The sequence below is a fragment of the Heptranchias perlo genome, chromosome 6 (assembly GCF_035084215.1).
Source record: "Heptranchias perlo isolate sHepPer1 chromosome 6, sHepPer1.hap1, whole genome shotgun sequence".
Classification (NCBI taxonomy): Eukaryota; Metazoa; Chordata; class Chondrichthyes; order Hexanchiformes; family Hexanchidae; genus Heptranchias; species Heptranchias perlo.
Window position 1 is genome coordinate 53,860,196 of NC_090330.1, and position 17,095 is coordinate 53,877,290.

Here is a 17,095-nt window from a genome sequence, read left to right on the forward strand (position 1 = left end):
GAAGATCTCTGTCCTCCCCCTCCTCCTCACCCCATGTATTGATACCTGGAGTGAGGCATCATTAAACTGGGAGCAGCCTTCCCCCTGGGCTGCTCCATGCTGTGATTTTTTCTATTTGTTGCAGCATCTGTCAGTGGAGGACTGCCCCTTTAATAGAGCTCCTCCAGCTGACAGATCTTATTGCGCATGCGCAGCTCGCTCGACGTGCAGATCAGCAGTGGGGAACCCGGAGGAGCAGGTAAGTGGATCCAATTATGCTACGATCGCGCGGGGAGCTGACTGATTTCGCTGGGCGCGTTACCCACGCGCCCGATAGCCCCCCCACCGAGAACCCGCAGCCCTGCTAACATCGGGCCCATAGTCACTATTGTAATGTAGGAAATGTGGCAGCTGATTTGCGCATGGCAAGGTCCCACAAACGGCAATGAAATAAATGACCAGATCATCTGTTTTAGGTGTTGACGACGGGATAAATGTTGTCCAGGACGCCTATGAGTAGTGCCATGGGATCTTTTACGTTCACCTGAAAGACCAGACAAGGCCTTAGTTGAACCCATATCCTTCTGACTCAGAGGCAAAAGTGCTTCCACTGAGCTAAGGCTGACACTTATGTATCCAGCAAGCTTTGTCTGTAAATAAAAGTTTATTTTTTGTTGATTATTGCATGACAGTCATTCCGTAAAAAAAAATAGCTTTAACTTTAATATAACAATACTCTAAATCAAATCAAAACAAAAATCACAACTGTAAAGACTTTGAGATAAATGTCTAACTCCTGTTTTTTGAATTGAGATTTAATTTTAAAATGATTATTTTTGTTTATCCTTGAATGATATTTATATATTTTTTTACTACCACATTAATTTTCAATTAGAATAGCCAGTGGTTGAGTACAATAAAAGCCTTAATGTTACATCTGTTTCTAACAAAATCATTTAGAAAAAGACAGAATAGGAACATAGAAAGACAAACACATTGCAGTTGAGAGATTGGGGGAAGAAAGAAGTTGAAATTAGAGGGACAAAGACAGATGTGTATTGGGGGTAACGGCTGAAAGACCTTTGGAAACAAGAGATTGAGGGGTAGAGAGACAGATTTTGGGGGGGACAGAGGGAGAGTTTGGGGGGAGGGGCAAAGAAACAGAGATTGGGCCAGTAAAAGAGAAAGCGAGATTGGGGGACAGAAAGAGAGAGTGATTTGGGGATAAAGACAGTGAAAGACACAAACATTTGGGGACGGTGACATCAACTTTGGAGATAGAGAGAGAGATGGGTGGTCGGAGATATCGATACACCCAAACAGAAAAAGATTACAACATAGGAAAAGGCATTCATGCAATAAACACATGAAAGAGATTCTGGTGAAAGACAAACAAATTGACAGACAGATAAAGCTCACTGAGCAGAGAGAAAGGCTGCAGGTGGCACCCTCAAAAACAGTCTGAGAAGACACCACAATCAAGGGACATGGATAGAAGAATCAAGGAGCACATAAACAGAAAATATGGAAAGAGACACATCAGAGTAACACGGGTCACCAGGCACAATGACGCAGAAGTCTATGGACACTCAGACAAGGATCAAGCTACAGGTAGAAACACAAAGACAGAGAGAGAGGGATAACAGGATCAGGGAATATCCACACATCAGAGAAAAAAAGCAAACATTTGTCAGACAAGAACACACCTTCAAGCAAAGAGCCCAGTGAAATAGGTGTGCTCCGCACGTGATCGCAGCCTAATTGAAGGTACTTACGCGCGTTTCCGGGTTTCACGTTCCAGACGTGCGCAGGGGGCGCACTGCACACCCGCATCACAGGCTGTCAGCAGGAGGAGCCCTATTTAAAGGGGCAGTCCTCCAATGCTCCTCCTGCAGCAAAGAACCAAAATAATAGAATTGGGCAGGCCAGAGGCAAGGCTGCTCCAAGGTTTTCTGACTCCTCACTTCAGGTGCTGCTCGATGGGGTGAGGAGGAGGAGGGAAACGTTTTTCCCATCAGATGGGAGGAGGTGGCCTGCCTCTGCCACCAAGAAGGCCTTGCTCGAGGTGGCAGAGAGGTCAGCAGCAGCAGCAATGTCGGCCAAACCTAGGTCCAGTGCAGGAAGCGCTTTAATGACCTAACCAGGTCAGCCAAAGTGATTATACTTACGCATTCTCTCACACTCCGTCTTCCACATCACCTCCACCACCACACAACTCCTTCTGCACTGCCACCACAACGCTCTCGCATCACTCCTCACATCCACTCAACCATCATTCTCACCTTGCCTGCACTTACTCACCGCCCCAGTTCCCATTCGAACACTACCATGCAACCCAATCCTCATACAATCTCGTGGCTATGTCTCAAACGCACCCTCCTGTGCATCTCCCTCACGCTCACCCCCACCCACACCAATGCATGCAGCGGGTCACTATGCAACCGTCACTCAATCACGCCTCTGTGTTTTGCCTTGATAGGAGAAGAGATGCCAGAATGCCCGGGAGAGGGCAAGGACCGGAGGGGGCCCGCCACACCAGGTGGTACTAACGGATGCGGAGCAGCAGGCAATGGAAATAAGCCGGACGCTGGAGTGTCTGTCCGTGGCGGACGCCAAGACTGGGAGTGCACAAGCGGCTGGTGACAGAAATCTAACACTCAGCACTCATGATAGCGAATGATCTTAGCATCACTTGGCATCTGCAGCACCTCAACATCTGTCCCCATGCTTAATATTGCTTTCTGTTCTCTTGCAGGGCCATCTGCGACCACCGTGACCGCGGAGGGCGATTCCTCAGAGGACCTGCCGGCCTCTAAGGGGGCATTGTCATATCTGAGCCAGCCATCCACCAGCGCAGATACACACACCTCGGTGGGTCCCCGTCGTCAGTTAGTTGGGCTTGCACATGGTGAGTCACCACGCACATGTGAGCACGAGCAGACCCTGGTGGCAGGGGCAGCTGTGGAGAGTCCGCATCGGTGGGAGAACTCTTCTCCAGGTGCTGCTCAGCTGGACCCAGATGCTGAACTCTGGGGGCCAGCCATGAAAAGGAGAGTCATCGAGGGCCAGCAGCACATTGCCGAGGTACTGGAACAGTTGCAATGCGCACTCTCCGCAATCGCGCAGAGGATGGAGGAGTCCAACTCCTGCATGAGTGGAATACTGTCACAGGGTCGTGAAGGCATCTCTGAGATAGTGTCGCAGGTAGGTGTGGGAATGTCTGCGATGGAGGAAAGGCTAACCTCCATCGAGCTTCAAGCACGGCTCAACAATGAGCCAATTCGGGCCCTGACAACGGCCATTCGGATTCAGGGTGAGCAACGTTCTGCCGCCTTAAACAGGCTGACAGATACATTACAACTGGCCTTCCAAGGCTTCACACAAGTCCTCCAAACTGTCGTCCAGAAGGGTGGAAGGAGTGATGTGGGCCTGGCCCAGGAGAGGGATGATGGCGAAAGGGGACATGGAAGTGGGGACGCCACTCCAAGCTCTTCCACGTCTCACCCATAGCCCCCCTCTCAACCAGTACTCACAATGCTGCCTCCTCTCCAGGTGGCCGAGTCTGCAGTCTTTGGAGGAGCCATCGCGGGCACCGAAACCCAGAGGGCGTCCGCGCAAAGCATCTCATCGGTCAGGGCATGGACAAGAGCAACCTGCCACTACCTCTGCTGAAGCCACAGGGGTAGCACCACATAAGGGTTCCCGTAAATGTAAGGCTGAGGTTTTGTGAGCACAAAGGGGATGCACAAGGGTGTATGACAGAATGTCATGTTTTTCATTTAGTTTTGTTTGTTTTGCCAAGCACATTCAAATTTGTTATCACCACTACTGCCACGTTTTTGCAAATCTTGTCACGTTTGTGCAATAATTCCCTTTCCTGAGGATCACCATGAAGACCCACACCTGATGACACCCATTGTGTCACTGCAGAGTGGGTGTAGGTGTATATGCAGGGCTCTTTTGTGCAGACGACTGAGAGACACCGGCGATATCCCCGGTGGCATCCTGGAAGGATGCGGAGGAGAAGTTGTTGAGGGCAGTGGTAATTTTGACAGCGACAGGTAAGAAGATGGTGCTCTGGCCAGCCGGGAGCAGCTCGGCATGAAGGAGGCTGCAGATGGCCTCGACTACATGTCGAGTGACTCTGAGCCTCCATGTGCACTGCTCCTCAGAGAGATCCAGGAAGCTGAGCCTTGGTCTGTAGACCCTGTGGCGAGGGTAGTGCCTTCTGCGATGCATCTCTCTGTGGTTACCCTCCCTCATGCTGTGCAGTGGATGTGTCACAGTACTGTTTTGTGGAGCTCCACGTGTCAGAGGCGGACGGCGTGGCTGGCGAGGCTGGTGATGCTGTTCGTCCTCCGAGGAGGCCACGACTGCAGCTATGACGGCCCCCATCCGGAAGGTGTACGTTTGAGGGGGTCCGCAAGGTAGGTAAATATGTCTGCACACCGGGGTTGAGGTTGCAAGTTGGTGAATTTTAGTGTTAGGAGGAGGGTGGTGGAGGCCAAACTTTGTCCAAAGTGACAGAGTGGCCTCCTGCAATGAGTGAGGGTCTCCCCCCTACCTGTCAAATGGACCTTTGCAGCTCCCACAGGCTGGTGGCTGCAACACGTCTGTTTCAACTGGGAGTGTTTTCCCCAGTACGGGAAACACGCTCAGTTGATATGAAAATCCCACCCCTCCTAAAATATCCTCCCAATCAGGTCTGCTAATGACCTGAACTATCTAATTAATTGGTTTAAGTGGGATCCAGCCGGCTTTAATTGCCGGTGGGAGTCCCGCATGTGGGGGATGCGCGCGCATCTAAGCGTGTCATTGGGGAACCCGGAAGTGGGCGGGTTGGAGCCGGGCTCCGGACCCGCCCCGGGAATCCCGAATTTTAGCAGCCTCCCCGCCACGAACACACCCGCTCGGCCATCCGAAAATCGACCCCAATGAGAAAGACACAAGCTCAACAGAGAACTCAGTGAGCAAAGCCACGCGAGAGCCACTAACCCTACTTTGTTTGAACACTACATTCGGTCTTGACATCCCATGTGCAATGACATAGGAGATTGACTAGTTACATATTAAAAATGGTAGGTAGGTCACAAAAGTCGATGCGGTACCTGTTATACCTGTAGATGGTGCTATGATAGGGCATCTCATGTTTAAAATGTAATTGTACAAAGTTTCAAAATACCTACAATGGTGTACTAGCTGTTTCAGTGTCACACAGTTTCTACACTAACGCCCCTTACTGCATCTCAAAGACTTGGTAATCGCAATCAGGAGTTTTATATTTTCAACTGTTAATTGAATTCTTTTTTTTATAATGTATGGTCTCACTATTTTACATAAAATTACATAGAAAGTTACAGCACAGAAAAAGGCAGTTCGGCCCAATAGGTCTATGCTGGTGTTTATGCTCCACACAAGCCTCCTCTCACCTTACTTCATCTCACCCTATCAACAAATCCTTCCACTCCTTTCTCCCTCAAGTATTTATCTAGCTTCCCCTTAAATGCATCTATGCTAATCGCCTCAACCACTCCATGTGGTAGTGAGTGCCATATTTTTCCCCATTTTCTTTGTAGATTCTCCCTTGGATGTGCATCATAATTTCCTCCTGGACCACAGTTTTTAATGTCTCCTCCCTGCCTGAGATCCCCTTAGTCCTCTTGTTAAAAGTCTTGCCAAATTTCATGGTTTCCCCCCACCCAATAGTGCTGAACAAGACTACAGATTTGCTTTACGGTACCTCAGCCACTCTTCCCACTCACATCGCTTCTCAGTGAGGATAAGAAAACGTTCCTTGTATGTGGTAGGAAAAGTGTTGAAACCCACAGAAGAAAAAGTAGCATTTTCCAACCACTCACCCCTCACCCCCCCCTACTGACTGGGATATTTGACACAGTGTATGGAAGACAACAGCCCCCTTACCCCCCCCCCCCCCCCACCCACACTGAGAAGGAAACCTGTTGGGGCAAAAGGGAGTTGACTGAAATCCCCCTCCCCCACTACTGACCTTGATCTCGACTCCCCCTGTGTTATGCCACAGGAGACCAACTAATAATAATTAATGCGGTTAGATTTAGAACTGGCCAAATTGGAATTCTAATCAGAATTTTGGATCTATTTTTGTTCTTTGGATTTAAAGAACCTTGATGCATTGACTCAGACCATCTGGGTTCAAATCTAGATCAATCATTGCTTAGATTGTCCTTACTGGAGGTGTAATATCACACAAGTGAGTCAGCATTATAAAATATTTGAGGACCAGATGAAAATAACAATGAGACATCAAACCAAGGCCCTGTGAATCAGACAAAGAGGAAAAGAGAATTGTTATCTGCAGACTGTTTTTCACAAATGGACTGAGAGGTCATGTGGACATGAGTAACACTTCTAGCTGCTGACTAATTGGCGTTTCTTCAAAGCAAGCGTACTAATTTCTGAATGAAGTTGACAGATTTCAGAATGGACACATCCTTGCCGCAAGGATTTTTGTCACTTTGTGCAGATGCTGGGAGAATAGTAATCAGCCTGTTAGCCAAGGAATAACAATGGAAATGCTCGACTGTGTGTGGCGCTGACCTGATGAATGGATTAAAGAGACACTAAGGGCTTCACAGTATATTGATAAATTGGTCGCAAAAGCAAAGTATAATGAAGGAAATAAGTGAATCTTCATTAATAATTTAATCAACGACATCACTTAGCTACATCCTTGCAGTATTATTTTTCATGGCCTAGTGGTAGAACCTTTGCTTCTGAATCAGAAGGTCATGGATTCAAGTCCCATTCCAAAGATTTGAGCACATAATCCAGGCTGACACTTCAGTGTAATACTGAGGGAGTGCTGCACTGTTGGAGATAGCGTCTTTTAGATGAGACGTTAAACCAAGGAGTCTGCCTCTCAGATGGGCGTAAAAAAAATCCCATGGCACTTTTTTAAGATGAGCAAGGGAGTTCTCCCCAATGCCCTGGCCAATATTGATCCCTCAACCAACATCACTACAAACAGATTATCAGGTAATTATCTCATTCTTGTCATGGACTGGCAAGAGGCACTTAGTGGTAGCAGTGGTACATGGCTTCACTGCACTTACTGTACGATCTGGAAACCAGGCAAATCATTATGTAAAGATACAAGTTAGAATGGATTTACACCACTGGCTGATGCAATAAGTTAATCACTGGTCTTTCACTTCTTGGTCCTGAGATCAGTCCAACCTGATGGGATGAAAGTCAGCAGCTGTGAAGGGTTCTTTGTAAATGAAAACCCAGTTCCTATGGTCCCACAACACAAAACTGCCTTTAACTGGTACTAAATTGTAAATCTCATACATAGAGGCCACAAGGATGGCTGGCATGCAAAACTGAAAATTGTCATACTGGTGTGGTAGGGATAGAGCTTCTGATGTGATGAGCCCAAAACTCACCAAGTCTCCTCCACCTCCAGCAAATTCCATTCAAATAAATATTTCTGTTCTGTGAAAAGGAGCCAAAAACATCTATTTTTATTCAGAACAATATTGTATTATTTTTTTCCAGCAAATTCATTTTGCCGAGTTGTCACATTTGATTACTGTTGCTGCTCCAATAACAAACACTCATTTTCTACATTGTAATCCACTAGGCTTCACTGAAGGAGAGATTTTTTCCCCACAAACCAAGATATTTTCATATTTCAATTAGTATAATTTAAAGCTACCATCTATTTCATATAAACTAATTGATCTTATGTGGCATTGCATATGGTGCAGACCTCAGGTGAAGCAGAGTTAGACGGTAGGGGAGAATCAGACCAGGACACGCAGTTGTGACATTTTAAAAATTAATTAAGATATAAATATATTCAGTCCCCACATTCAAGTCATACATACTATCCTTATGTTAATATCATACTTTAATTTACTATTATTATTTATAGTTAAAAAACAAAGGTTACGGTATTTGGGAAGCAGAGAAGTGGAGTTTTTTTTTATTCGTTCACGGGATGTGGGCGTCGCTGGCGAGGCCAGCATTTATTGCCCATCCCTAATTGCCCTCGAGAAGGCGGTGGTGAGCACCTTCTTGAACCGCTGCAGTCCGTGTGGTGACGGTTCTCCCACAGTGCTGTTAGGTAGGGAGTTCCAGGATTTTGACCCAGCGACGATGAAGGAACGGCGATATATTTCCAAGTCGGGATGGTGTGTGACTTGGAGGGGAACGTGCAGGTGGTGTTGTTCCCATGTGCCTGCTGCTTTTGTCCTTCTAGGTGGTAGAGGTCGCAGGTTTGGGAGGTGCTGTCGAAGAAGCCTTGGCGAGTTGCTGCAGTGCATCCTGTGGATGGTACACACTGCAGCCACAGTGCGCCGGTGGTGAAGGGAGTGAATGTTTAGGGTGGTGGATGGGGTGCCAATCAAGCAGGCTGCTTTATCTTGGATGGTGTCGAGCTTCTTGAGTGTTGTTGGAGCTGAACTGATCCAAGCAAGTGGAGAGTATTCCATCACACTCCTGACTTGTGCCTTGTAGATGGTGGAAAGGCTTTGGGGAGTCAGGAGGTGAGTCACTCGCCGCAGAATACCCAGCCTCTGACCTGCTCTCGTAGCCACAGTATTTATATGGCTGGTCCAGTTAAGTTTCTGGTCAATGGTGACCCCCAGGATGTTGATGGTGGGGGATTCGGCGATGGTAATGCCATTGAATGTCAAGGGGAGGTGGTTAGACTCTCTCTTGTTGGAGATGGTCATTGCCTGGCACTTATCTGGCGCGAATGTTACTTGCCACTTATGAGCCCAAGCCTGGATGTTGTCCAGGTCTTGCTGCATGCGGGCTCGGACTGCTTCATTATTTGAGGGGTTGCGAATGGAACTGAACACTGTGCAGTCATCAGCGAACATCCCCATTTCTGACCTTATGATGGAGGGAAGATCATTGATGAAGCAGCTGAAGATGGTTGGGCCTAGGACACTGCCCTGAGGAACTCCTGCAGCAATGTCCTGGGGCTGAGATGATTGGCCTCCAACAACCACTACCATCTTCCTTTATGCTAGGTATGAGTCCAACCACTGGAGAGTTTTCCCCCTGATTCCCATTGACTTCAATTTTACTCGGGCTCCTTGGTGCCACACTCGGTCAAATGCTGCCTTGATGTCAAGGGCAGTCACTCTGACCTCACGTCTGGAATTCAGCTCTTTTGTCCATGTTTGGACCAAGGCTGTAATGAGGTCTGGAGCCGAGTGGTCCTGGCGGAACCCAAACTGAGCATTGATGAGCAGGTTATTGGTGAGTAAGTGCCACTTGATAGCACTGTCGACGACACCTTCCATCACTTTGCTGATGATTGAGAGTAGACTGATGGGGCGGTAATTGGTCGGATTGGATTTGTCCTGCTTTTTGTGGACAGGACATACCTGGGCAATTTTCCACATTGTCGGGTTGATGCCAGTGATGTAACTGTACTGGAACAGCTTGGCTAGAGGCGCAGCTAGTTCTGGAGCACAAGTCTTCAGCAGTACAGCTGGGATGTTGTCGGGGCCCATAGCCTTTGCTGTATCCCGTGCACTCAGCCGTTTCTTGATATCACGTGGAGTGAATCAAATTGGCTGAAGACTGGCTTCCGTGACGGTGGGGATATCGGGAGGAGGCTGAGATGGATCATCCACTCGGCACTTCTGGCTGAAGAAGGTTGCAAACGCTTCAGCCTTGTCTTTTGCACTCACGTGCTGGACTCCGTCATCATTGAGGATGGGGATGTTTGCCGAGCCTCCTCCTCCCGTTAGTTGTTTAATTGTCCACCACCATTTATGATTGGATGTGGCAGGACTGCAGAGCTTTGATCTGATCCGTTGGTTGTGGAATCGCTTAGCTCTGTCTATAGCATGTTGCTTCCGCTGTGTAGCATGCATGTAGTTGTAGCTTCACCAGGTTGGTACCTCATTTTTAGGTACGCCTGGTGCTGCTTCTGGCATGCTCTTCTACACTCCTCGTTGAGCCAGGGTTGATCCCCTGGCTTGTTGGTAATGGTAGAGTGAGGAATATGCTGGGCCATGAGGTTACAGATTGTGCTGGAATACAATTCTGCTGCTGCTGATGGCCCACAGTGCCTCATGGATGCCCAGTTTTGAGCTGCTGGATCTGTTCTGAATCTATCCCATTTGGCACGGTGGTAGTGCCACACAACACGTTGGATGGTGTCCTCAGTGCGAAGACGGGACTTCATCTCCACGAGGACTGTGCGGTGGTCACTCCTACCAATACTGTCATGGACAGAAGCATTTGCGACAGGTAGATTGGTGAGGACGAGGTCAAGTAATTGCAGTTGATTGCAGTGTAGGAGTTTCTCCAGGTTTGAGGTGCTGGAAGATATGTAACTTAGGTGCATTGTCATGGGAGAGTAACTAGTATTTTATTAGAAATGTTACATTTGTGCAGATTTCCTGTTTGCAAAACCTTACTTCATATTGTTGCATTTTTGTTCCATTTTGGGGTCTAATTTTCCACCTTTATAACGTAAACGACTGATGTAATCTTATTACTGCAACTGCGCAATTTAGCCACAGGGTGGAGCTTTGGAGCAGTTTCCCGAACATTCTCTTGTTCCATTGCCATGTTATTTTTTTCCTAACCTTCCAGAAGGTAAGTACTATAGTTTTTGTTTAACCGTATTTTTTTACTTTGAAATAAGTTATTAGTTTCAACATTTTAATTTCTTTATATAATAGTAATGATTAAAAATAACACCATTTCAATGGCCATTGGGCAGTCCCACTCCCCCTCTATTGACGTCCTGTTCCTTCACCTGTTTCTGATCCTCTAGGTTTTCTTTACTTTAAAATAAATACGATTTTAAAATCTTTATTCAAAGATCTTAATTTAAAAATGATCCTGCTTTTTCGGCCCTTGGGCTGTCCTGTTCCTCCTCTGAATGATCACCTTATGGGCCTCCCTGGATGCCTTGCTATGCCATCAGTGTTCTTCTTACTCAGTCCTGCTCTACCACTCCTGCTGTCTTTAACCCCACTATAGCGTCCCTCTTGGTCAGCCTGCCCCATTCCATCTTTTAGCTTCCTGCTGAGCTAAGACTCCCCTGCTCTGGTAGGTGGCTAATATGCTGGGCTCTGGTCTGTCTTCAGCCCTCCTGCTGGGTTACTTCCTGTCTACAAAACCTTACTTCCTATTGTCAAGTTTCTGTTACATTTTGGGGACTTTCAGTTGCACTCCTGGATGCAGCTTGCAATGTTTGCTCTGTTGATGCTTAGAATTCAATTATAATGCTTCCTCCACTCTTTGTTTTAAAGACAGCAATTAGTTTCCAAAACTTCAAAGCCAGAATGATGGAATGTGTGCAGCTGATTCTTCTCCATATATCATCAAACGTTGAAGGTACCTTTTCATTACATTTGAGTCAGTTTGTTAAAACATATTTTTAAAAATTGGATCCCTCCCAGTCCTTCTCCTGCTCCCTGTCCCCTCTCTTCCATTCTCCCTCCCCATCTCCCCATCTCCTATCTCCCTGCCTTCCTCCTTTTCCACCCCTGCTCCTCTTTCTCCTCTACAGTCCTCCCTGTCCACTCACATTAAGCTATAAATATCAGCTGAATCTGAAGTAGTGTTGTTGTTAGCTAAATAAAAGAAGATTGGGCCACAAAGAGTGTAAAGCTGTTTAAGAAAAACTATTAATGATTCAGAAAAAGGAATTTTATGTATATCATTGATCCTATCTGTTCTCACTAAGCGTCTTACATTGGAGTCAATTTATTATCTTGTTCCATACTTTCTTATGTTCTTAATTTCTTTGTGAAAGGTTAAGAATAATTGTTGGGCTGGTGGGTGATTGGTAACAGTAGAACTATACCCCAGTAAGGAATAAATGTCATAGAGTCATAGAGTCATAGAGTTATACAGCACGGATAGAGGCCCTTCGGCCCATCGTGTCCGCGCCGGCCATCAAGCCCTGTCTACTCTAATCCCATATTCCAGCATTTGGTCCGTAGCCTTGTATGCTATGGCATTTCAAGTGCTCATCCAAATGCTTCTTGAATGTTGTGAGGGTTCCTGCCTCCACAACCCTTTCAGGCAGTGAGTTCCAGACTCCAACCACCCTCTGGGTGAAAAAGTTCTTTCTCAAATCCCCTCTAAACCTCCCGCCTTTTACCTTGAATCTATGTCCCCTTGTTATAGAACCCTCAACGAAGGGAAAAAGCTCCTTAGTATCCATCCTATCTGTGCCCCTCATAATTTTGTACACCTCAATCATGTCCCCCCTCAGCCTCCTCTGCTCCAAGGAAAACAAACCCAATCTTCCCAGTCTCTCTTCATAGCTGAAGCGCTCCAGCCCTGGTAACATCCTGGTGAATCTCCTCTGCACCCTCTCCAAAGCGATCACATCCTTCCTGTAGTGTGGCGACCAGAACTGCACACAGTACTCCAGCTGTGGCCTAACCAGTGTTTTATACAGCTCCATCATAACCTCCTTGCTCTTATATTCTATGCCTCGGCTAATAAAGGCAAGTATCCCATATGCCTTCTTTACCACCTTATCTACCTGTTCCGCGGCCTTCAGGGATCTGTGAACTTTCACACCAAGATCCCTCTGACCCTCTGTCTTGCCTAGGGTCCTCCCATTCATTGTGTATTCCCTTGCCTTGTTAGTCCCTCCAAAGTGCATCACCTCGCACTTTTCCGGGTTAAATTCCATTTGCCACTGTTCCGCCCATCTGACCAACCCATCTATATCGTCCTGCAGACTGAGGCTATCCTCCTCGCTATTTACCACCCTACCAATTTTTGTATCATCAGCGAACTTACTGATCATACCTTTTACATTCATATCCAAGTCATTAATGTAGACCATGTGAGAAAAGAGATCTTTTATTTAGCCTAACAATTAGTCTTGAGCCTTTTTATTTTTTAAATATACTTGTTCTTGGGATGTTGCTGACACAGGGTCACTTATTGACCATACCAAGTTGCTCTGAGACATTGGTGTTGGACCATCTCCTTGAACCACTGCTGCAGTTGTTATGGTATAGATACTTCCACAATGATGTTAGATAGGGAATTCTAGGTATTGACCCAGTGATGTTGAAGGAATGGTAGTATACAGTAAATCCAAGTCAGGGTGGTGAGTGACTTGGAAGGGAACTTGGAGGTGCAGGTGTTCCCGTGACCTTGCTGCTGCCGTAATTCTTGGTGGTACAAATTGTAGGGGAGAGAGATACTGTTGAAGTAACCTTGGCAAGTTTCTGTAGATTATACATACTGTAGCCACAGAAGGAAAATTGAGTCCAGTGGCACCAATCAAGCAAACTGCTCTGTCCTGGATGCATGGTGAATATTTCATCACATTCCTGTAGATGGTGGAGAGGCTCTGAGGGGTCAGGGTGTGAGCCACTCGTCAGAGAGCACCCAGTCTCTGCCCTGCTTTTACAACCATGGTGTTGATATGGCTGAACCAGTTAAGTTTCTGTAATTGGTGACCCCCAAGATGTTGATGGTGTGGATCTTAGTGATGGTGATGCTGTTGAAGGCCAGGGGGAGATGGCTAGGTTTTCCCTTGTTCGAGAAATGGCCAATACATAGCATTTGTGTGCTGTGAATGTTACCTGTCATTCGTCAGCCCAAACCTAGATGTTATCCAGGTCTGGCTGTAGGCTGGTATGGTCTATTTCATTATTGGAGGAGTTCTGAATGGAGCTGAACACTAGAATAAAATAAGAATATAGGGAAGCATAGAATAAGATAAACCATTCAGCCAATCGAGAATGTTCAAAATTGACAATGTACAATATCCACTGTCATGGACTCCACCCAACATATTTAATCTGTCTGAGGGAGAAGAATGAACACAGGCACAACTACGAGCAGGTAAAGCTCTGTGAATTTTTTGACTGACTGTGAAAGGTATTTGAATGAAACTCCAGGATATTAAACTAACATTTCTATCAACATTATTCAACCATGACCAGTTGCATTACAGAGATGACTTTCCTTTAGTCTCAGTAGAATTGGAAGCATAGGTGGAGAATTTCCACGTGGGTTCTCCCGATCTCGCATTTTAACTTTGGTGGAAGGTTGGTGGAAACCCTGGAGAAACGGCATAAATGGTTATTTTTAACCATTTGCACCGGATGTTCTGCCAAAGTTATTGCAGTAGATCAGGAGTATCCCCACGGAAATTCCAGGCAACAGTGTTCCACAGAATAGTATAGAAACACAATTTTCAACACGAGGCCTTTCAGCCTTTCCTGCCTGCTCTGAATTTAGGCCGCACCTGGAAGCTGATTTACACAGTCACATTTTCCATCCTTCTCCCCATACCCTTTATGTTCTTGTTGTTTAAGTAATTACCCAGTATTTATTTGAATGGTGTAATCGATTTACCATCACCATTTGTGGCAAAATATTCCACATTCTGATAACTTTTTTGTGTGAAAACATGTCTTCTAGCTACCTCCTTCATACTTACCTTGAGATCATGACCCCCCTGTCTTTGATTTACCTACCCACAGAAATGATCTATCTAAAGAAAGAACTTGTATGTATATAATGCCTTAGCACATCCTCAAGAGATCCCAAAACACTTCAAAACCAATGAATTACTTTTAAAGAGTAGTCACTGAGAATGGCAGAACAATTTAACGTCTCCTCTGAAAGGCGTACACCAATAAAGATTCAATGCCATCGGGAGAAAAGGGGAGTTAAAAAAAACAGCTTCCTCTGCTTTTGCTGAGAAATTAGTATTCATCCTGAGCCTCAAAAAAAATCCTCCGTTTCCATTTTCCACATCAATTAAGATTAGTCACTGAATTTTTTAATTTTTCCAAAATTATAGGCGGTTTTATTTTCTGTTGTAAGCTCACAGCCATTTGGAAGTGAATTCAAATTGCCCGAACATAACTTAGGATCCTGATAGAAGTCAGGGAAAGAAGACGTTTGTTTCCATAGTTTGGACTACTAATCAAACCAAATCGTAGAGGCTGTCAGCTGTTCAACAACTTATTAAATCTTGCCAGCAGAGTTTAAATGATTGTAGCTAGTCTCCAGCCTATGATTTATCCTGAGCAGTGACTTGACATATTGCTGTTCTTATACCTGGAGAAGATACGTGGTGATCAAAGAACATACGAACATACGAATTAAGAGCAGGAGTAGGCCATTCGGCCCCTCGAGCCTGCTCTGCCATTTGATAAGATCATGGCTGATCTGATTGTGAACTCAACCCTACTTTCCCGGCAACCTACTATAACCTTTGACTCCCTTGTTAATCAGGAATCTATCTAACTCAGCCTTAAAAATATTCAGTGACCCTGCCTCCACCGCTCTCTGGGGAAGGGAGTTCCACAGACTCACAACCCTCTGAGAGAAAAAAACTCTCCTCATCTGTGGCCCCTAGTTCTAGTCTCTCCCACAAGAGGAAATATCCTCTCAGCATCTACTCCTTCAAGTCCACTCAAGATCTTATATGTTGAAATAAGATCACCTCTCATTCCTCTAAACTCCAGTGTATACAGGTCCAACTTTTCCTCATAAGATAACCCCCTTATCCCAGGAATCAATCGAGTGAACCTTCTCTGAACCAAAGCAATTATGTCCTTTCCTAAATAAGGAGACCAAAACTGCACACAGTATTCTAGATGTGGTTTCACCAATGTCCCATTCAACTGTAGCAAAACATCTCTACTTTTATATTCCATTCCCCTTGCAATAAATTACACCATTCCATTTGCCTTCCTAATCACTTGCTGTACCTGCATACTAACTTTTTGTGATTCATGTACTAGGACACCCAGATCCCTCTGTACCTCAGAGTTCTGCAATCTTTCTCCATTTAAATAATATACTGCTTTTCTATTCCTCCTGCCAAAGTGGACAAGTTCACATTTTCCCACATTATACTCCATCTGTCAAATTTTTGCCCACTCACTTAACCTATCTATATCCCTTTGCAGACTCCTTATGTCCTCTTCACAACTTACTTTCCTACCTACCTTTGTGTCATCAGCAAATTTAGCAACCATACATTCGGTCCCTTCATCCAAGTCATTGATATACATTGTAAATAGTTGAGGCCCAAGCACTGATCCCTGTGGCAATCCACTTTTCCAACCTGAAAATGAACCATTTATGCCTACTCTCTGTTTCCTGTTAACTAACCAATCCTTTATCCATGCTAATATGGTACCCCCTACATCACAAGCTCTTATTTTGTGTAGTAGCCTTTGATGTGGCACCTTGTCAAAAGCCTTCTGGAAATCCATGTACACCACATCCACAGGATCCCCTTTATCCATGTTGCTTGTTACTTCCTCAAAGAACTCTAATAAATTAGTCAAACACGATTTCCCTTTCACAAAGCCATGTTGACTCTGCCTGATTGCATTGAGATTTTCTAAGTGCCCTGCTATAACCTCCTTAATAATAGATTCTAGCATTTTCCTTATGATAGATGTTAACCTAACTGGCCTGTAGTTTCCAGCTTTCTGTCTCACTCCTTTCTTGAATAGAGAAGTTACATTCACTATTTTCCAATCTGATGGGACCCTTCCAGAATCTAGGGAATTTTGGAAATTAATACCAATGCATCAACTATCTCTGCAGCCACTTCTTTTAAGACCCTAGGATGAAGTCCGTCAGGACCTGGGGACTTGTCAGCTTTTAGTTCTAATATTTTTTTCAGAACCCTCTCCCTGGTGTTTGTAAATGTTTTAAGTTCCTCCCTCCCTTTCACCTCTTGATTCACAATTATTTCTGGCATGTTGTTTGTATCCTTTACAGTGAAGACAGTCGCAAAATATCTGTTCAATTCATCCGCCATTTCCTTATTCTCCATTATTAATTCCCCACACTCACTCTGTAGAGGACCAACACTCACTTTACTTACTCTTTTCCTTTTTAAATATCTGTAGAAACTCTTACTATCTGTTTTTATATTTCTAGCTAGCTTTCTCTCGTACTCTAATTTCTCCCTCCTTATTACTCTTTTAGTCATTCTTTGCTGTTTTTTATATTCTGTCCAATCTTCTGACCTGCCACTAATCTTCGCGGAATTGTATGCTTTTTCTTTCAATTTGTTACTATCTTTAACTTCCTTAGTTAGCCACGGATGATATGTCCTTCCCCTAGAGTCTTTCTTTCTCACTGGAAT